A 6,985-nucleotide genomic window follows, 5' to 3' on the forward strand; every position below is an offset into this window, starting at 1 on the left:
TGAAGATGGGCTTTGTTACATGCTAAGGCGAATGCTATTTTTTTTATTGTGGATAAAACCTTTAACTGCATCCCATAAATATCTCACATCTGGGACAGTATTCTTGTTACTACTAATGAAAATGCCAAAGCCTGCTTTAAATTGTTCACAGAACAGTGGATCCTGCAATAATGTTAATTAAACTTCTACCTTAAAGCACACTTTAGACGATTTTCAAATATAAATTCATACAAATTTGCATGTTAGATGCATCTTTTATGAAAGAAAATGTCAGAATTGTAGCCAGTGCTAGTGGCTTTCTGTCACTTTTTTAATTGACCTCACAGACATTGCAATTGGCTCTGCTGGTATAATGTTACAGTAAGTTACAGATAACATATTATTCTTTTTTTCACTATTTCTGCTTTTCCCTTACATTTTTTTTTTGTTTTTTCTATTTTGGTAACTTTTGATTAGCTGTTTGATCGTATTGTCTCCTTTCGCCCTTAACAAGGAGTCTCGGCAGAGTGCAGACGTAAAGGAGCCCTCCCCGTTTTCCAGGTGCAAGAGCAACAAGACAATATACAGGTAACAGTAAAGATAACGTAACACAACATTGCTATGGCAGTTTCAGTGTGTGATTTTTTCTAGATTGCAAAATAGTTTGCCGTGTAATGTTTGTTTGGTGAAATTTATCTCAAATAGAGGTGAGCAATGCAGTTATCTTCGATAACTACCTTAGAGCAATGATTACCCTATATTCATATGTTCAGGTAAACATACTACATACTGTACTGTTTATTTGACCTCCTATCACTAATTTATATGTTTGACAGGATGTAGGCAAAGGAAGTGTCAAAGAGGACTACAATGAGCATGTCATGAAGATCATTGTCCATGGAAGTACAACACAGGAAGGCCCCACTCATCCTGACGTGCTCATCATTACTGAGTGAACTAGGTTCTTCATGATTGTAGAGGTGTGGTAAACACTTGCCTTCTGCTCATATATCTGAACCATTTTGTTTTACTGACAGCTCTAAGTAAATACTTATTAACTATGGTAGGTAGCTATTTGAAACTGGTCTTGGATCTTCCTTAACATCTACATGTTTTTATATTTTATTATGCTAGTGTTTTTCAAATGGGGGTGTCTAAGCACTAGGGCCTTGCTGATCTGATATTTATTGAAAGGTTAGTTGGTGTGAAGCAGTACCCTCAACACCTCAAGGACTTTCATGGTGAAAAACTCAATATGGACCCCTTTTTTTTTACACAGTGGAGGTTTTATCCAACCTGAATTGAAGTTGATCATTGTAAATACATTTCAGAACTGATACAAGGGATCATTACAGAATTGAACTGTCCTTTGTACAATATGTTGATTCATTCTGATAGACTGAGCTCTTAAGAGAAAACATCACTGTAAAAGTCATTTTGGCACTTGATTTTATTTGGTTGGCAACAGAGGCTGATTAATGTGCAGTGTCTTATCTGTTAACGCAACTGACTCATTATGTTACAAACACTGTAAGCAGTTTCAGAACTCTTGCACCAGTAATGGAGAACATTTTAATAAAAAGTTGCTATTTATAAAGTGTCTGTTATGTCACATGTACTATTCCTATATCAGAACAGTTTTGTTGGGAAAAAAAAGTAAAAATTAATACTGCACAAATTAAAAGTAGAACCAGTACTGTAAAAGGTAGTATCAGTAATATATAAATGTTACTCACATAATGCAGAAATAAAAACTAGGTCCAGCCAGTTAGAAAAACTGTTTTTTAAAGCATTTTGTAAGTATATGCAGTCGTACTCTGAGTAAAATTTTCTGATGTAGAACGAATAAATTTACTTATGAAAACAGAAATTTGATAGTAAACTTTACTATTATTAAGTAAGTATTAGTAGTAGTAAGTATTTCTTGGTTAAACTTAATGTTTATTGGTATGTAGACTTTATACCAAATATCCTCTGAATATTGAATGAATATTAATCATATTTTGTTCATCTATGAATGAAATGAAATGACAAAAATCAGATGCATGCATATGCATGTCAATGATGCTTAACCCCAAATTAACTTTCCATTTATACAACCTTATTAATTCCGCCTTGATTCATATGTACATGTTAGATTTTAAGAAAGACATCTCTTTTAACAAAGAGAAAGAGAGTCAAAACAACTTGTCTCAGTATTTAAAGGACCAGTGTGTAAGATTTAGTAGCATCTAGCAGTGAGGTTGCACATTACAACCAAATGAATACCTGTCCCCTTACCCTCCCCTGTAGAAACATGGTGGTGCAACATGGCAAGGGCCATGGAAGGAGACCCACTCCCTATGTAGATATAAAGGGTTCATTCTAAGGTAATGGAAACACAATGATTCTTATTTTCAGGTGATTATACACTAATTAAAACATACTTATGAATTCTATTATGAATTATATTCCATTTCTGCTAAGTCTGTTCTGCTAGATGTCACTAAATTATATACACTGGTCCTTTACCAACAGAAATTTATATCTTCACAAACAATTGTAAGTACACTCTATACAACCTCTTGCTGTACTATTATGAACTCATCTGTAGCTCCCACTGAGCATCATATCCTCTTTACAGTGCTTCCAGTGAGAGCTTGGCAAAGTCAATCTTCAGACCTTAAGGAAGAAAAGAAAAAATGAAAGATGGCCTGACTCAACACAAGAGAAAAGACTTAGAAAAACAAAATTCTTAAAAGCTTAAGTACAACTGTCTATCTGAGGACTGTGCTTTTGATAACCAGAAATTTATTCATTATTTTGCGTGAATTCGTCTTCAAAGTAAGGTCAAAGTGGATTTGAAGACTATGCAGGAAATCTAAACCTAGAGAAATCTCTCTTTGAAAAAATAAACCTGAAGAAGATGAGAAATGAAGAGATGTACACTCAAGAAAGAAAATGTAGGCTAGAGAGTAGTTATTAGTGATGAAAAAAACAAGCTATTTGGTTTTTGAGTTGAACTGAAGAAAAATAGAACCCTCTTGAAGTACATAATATAATCCAGCACATACAATAAATGTTGAGTTAAAGAAAAGTCTGAATATAGTTCTCTTTGAAATTGTAGACACACAGGCACTGCACAAAAACATGAAATCTGTATTCAGACCATTGGGCAATGTAAATCATCTGGTAGGACTGTGTTTGTCCTCACACTAACAGCAAATCCAGAGCAAAAGTCAGGCAGCTATCCCCAAAGTTTTAAAACAGCTTCCATGATGAATGATTTAAGAGGCAAAACTTCTCTTTTAGGACAACAATAAAACCCAATTGTCACTTCCATCAAGCAGCCTGTCTGGAGACTGACAGTCTCCCTACTCTATTTAGCATCATAAAGTCCATCACCCTAATGCAGACTATTCCTGACACAATCCTTCAGTCTATATCTTTATCTTTTGTCCCAGGCCTCCTACAGCTTTTCTGTCTGCCTCTGTCTCTGCACACTTGACATTTAAAAGGTTTCACCATTGCAATAAACAAATTAGCACTTTGTATAAAATCAGCTGTCTATAGGATGTGACTTTGTCGATGTTGACACAGGAATAATACTTTATTGTCTGTATGGTGACTGGACATGGTGGTCTAAAATATGCTCTGAGCATAAAAATTACTACAATAGGATAATCAAAAGTAGACACAGAGGCAGATAATTTCAAATAATTTGGTAGAGAGTAAGAGTATGCAAGTACATTTGGCTTCAACTGGACAATCAGAATCAAGATATTTCTATGGTATAAGGCATGAGGTTTTCATTTATATCCCCAGGGTGTGCTGGTGGCCTATGCAGTTTAAGTCATGTATCATGTGAAAACAGAGCCCCATCATCTTGAATCTGAATCTGGCCAATGACCTTTACCACAAGTCATTCCTCTTTCCACCCATAAGCCCAGTCACTGTCTATTGTACCTTTGACTGTCTAATGAATTTCTGAAGAACAGTCCAATTTGACTCTAACCTTAATCATATGCTAATCTTAATGTCACTATGTTTAGAAATATTTTGTGATTGTCTTAAAAATTATTCAGATGGTTTTTGTTTGTAGAAAAATTAGACAATTCCTATTTAAACTGGCGCAGTGTTGCTTTTCAGCCCTTTTTTGATTCTGCCACAGGGAGCACCAAATGGCTTAAAATAAAGCAGTTTTATTTGAGACCTATAACTATAACTTTTTCACCAGACAAACAAGTGAAAGTAGTTTGTCTCTGCAATTCCAAGTCATACTGTAGTGGAGCAGTTTTAGTGTTAAAGCTTTAGCCTTAGTGAGGTGAATGTGATGCCTCTAATGGTTACCATAAAGAAGACAAGTAACAATCTGGAATAATGGCATTGGTGGTTTATTTTATTAAAAATAACATACCGAAAAACACCACAATTGGCATAATGACAATGTCTACTTACTATAGAGTTGCTCTACATCTCTCTCTCTCTCACACACACACATGCGAACACACACATACACACACACACACACACATTCATGCATAAACACACTCCCTTCTTGTCAGATGGCCAATGGCTAGATTCCAGATTCCTTCCCTGACAGCGACAGCAGGGACAAGGAGAGCAGTATGTGGGTTTGTCTCATACTGGGCCAGCCTCCAAAGATAGAGAGCTATTAATTAAAGTGGATCACACTCCTGGTCTGCCCTGCTCTTACGCATGTGCATATAAATGGTCAGACATTTTATTTACAGTTAACCATATAGAGTTTGTTCAATTTTTGACTCCAACAATATCCAGACTTTGAATTTAGTTTATTATTATATCAACACAATCAACCAGTTGATTAAAAAGGGCAGGATGAGAAGATGTGACAGAGAGAGGAGAGGTATAAATAAGTGAGAGGGAAACCTTCAAGGTGGAAGGTATTAAAGGATTAGACCTCCATAATCGGATGAATTGATTGAAATAATTGGTCTGGTCTCAGTCTTTGTTAATCTGTGGTGTCTCTATGATGCCTACTGATGGGATACAAACATAAAAAAATATTTAAAAAGACACCTGTCTAATTTGATGCATCTATATTCTGTATCTCAATCTATTTCACCATCTACTTTGTCATCTCATATCTCCCCTTTTTGACTGAAGTGGATATGATACTATAGATGTAATGGATAAATCAATAAAGGACACACTGGATGATTATGGGGCCAGTTTATACCAGATTTGCTCATCCTGACAGCTGGAGGGGAAATCTTGATCAGAGGCGTGGACTGATTGTCAACACAGATTATTTTGTAGTGTGACGATTTTATAGATTCATTCCTCACCACTGCAAATGATTTGCAGGCTGATATGAGGCACTCTGATAACATCACATATGTCTGATATTTACAGCCAGACACCGGACAGATCCTGTGTAATTTATATTAAGAGCAGGGTCTGGCAAAACTTGATGGGATGTTTGTAGAGAGCAGAGGTGGAGAAATTGTTGATTTATGTTTCCCTGAAATGCTTCGATTTCTTTGAGAATCAGGATTAGTGACCTTTAGGAGGTCAAGAGGTAACTACAGTGAGATTCTGCCTAATCTTAGGATGCTAACTCTTGCTGAGAGAAAGATTTGAGTGACATCTTTTGCTAAGACAAATTGGAAATTTAAATAGTCTAATTTGTCCCCAATACACCTGTGTTGTTCACTCGGTCCGTCTGTACCACGGAGAGAACAGATGCTGTAAATATTTGCTCAGCCTCCTCTCTTTCTCACAGCGTAACAAACACTGGTAATGTAAATTGTTTGGCAGATGGCTTCATCAAAATTCAAAGTGAAGGCATTCCTGTATTTTTGATAAATAAATTCACTGCAATCAACATGATGTATCAAAGTAGGGTACCAAAATTTTTATGCTAAATTGTGTTAGAAAATGACTGAAAATATAAAAGTGACGATTGTTCTAATGTGTATTGATTTGCTAATTTGTTTGTGATGCATTGTATGCATGGCTACATAAAACCTGTAATTTGATTTTGAATTGTATTCTCTTGTATTGTACTTGGCAAAGTTTCCTTACTGACACAAGGGATATGATAAAAAGAAAAACAGCCATTCCTCAGACTTGGAATAGCTAGATATTTTTGATGCATGCCTTTGTTTGCAAACCAATTTCCCCAAAGCCAAAGTGCTACCGGAGAAAACAGAAACCATTTCCCTACAAGTGGTGTTCCATGGATTTACGAGAGGCACAGAGCAATTTATAGCTCTCTGTGACAAAAGGAGAAATGAGTCTGTATAAGCACATAGCTTTACACATTTGATGGAATTGAGAATGTAAAGAGTTTGTATTGTGAATATTCATTTCAGAGACACACACAGAGCAATGTATTTATCTGTCTGGCAGGCCACTGGGTGGATATCAACTCCCCTTGTTTTATAGTCTGTGGTACATCTTGTCTTGAGGCAGTCTCTCCCTTGCTCTTTAAAGTTCTGTCATCGTTCCGAGTCGGAATTGTCTGTGGCCGATGGAAGTGCCTCTATCTGACCCAGATCATCGGAATGAGTTTTCTCACTGCAAGCATTCTGGAGACAATTCCCTGGCCAAGGAATGAAATAAACCATTGGCTGAAACATCAGATAAGAGAAGAACAATCAGTCATTGTATGTGTGTAAACATGCATTTGTGTGTATTGGTAAATGTGTGTGTGTGTGTGTGTGTGCGCGCATGCGTTCATTTGAGCACGCTTGTTCATGCAGGCCTACATGCAAGTGCCAATATGTGTGCATTTGACGGTGTGTGATGGAGTACCACAGATCCTATCAGACTAATACCTCTGTTGGGCCTTTGGCTAGGCTGAGTGCATCTCCATGGTAATTCTGCCCTCAGAATGTTTGTCCTCCCTATAACTGAGGGACAGGGGAAAAAAAATAACAGGAAGGGAAAAGAGGATAAGAGAAAGGCAGGCACACACACACACACACTTGGGGGGAAATGAATACTGAGTGCATGTTAATGTTATCGGATGTTGTGTAGT

At 36.6% G+C, this 6,985-nt stretch overlaps 1 long non-coding RNA gene across 1 annotated transcript; it reads left to right on the forward strand.

The window, feature by feature from the left end:
- Nucleotides 1-484: 484 nt before the first annotated feature.
- Nucleotides 485-1,572, forward strand: LOC122984605. The gene is made up of 2 exons (XR_006403928.1): nt 485-567; nt 816-1,572. It is a non-coding gene; the product is annotated as an uncharacterized LOC122984605 (long non-coding RNA).
- Nucleotides 1,573-6,985: the final 5,413 nt, after the last annotated feature.

This window comes from Thunnus albacares, chromosome 6, assembly GCF_914725855.1.
Source record: "Thunnus albacares chromosome 6, fThuAlb1.1, whole genome shotgun sequence".
NCBI lineage: Eukaryota > Metazoa > Chordata > Actinopteri > Scombriformes > Scombridae > Thunnus > Thunnus albacares.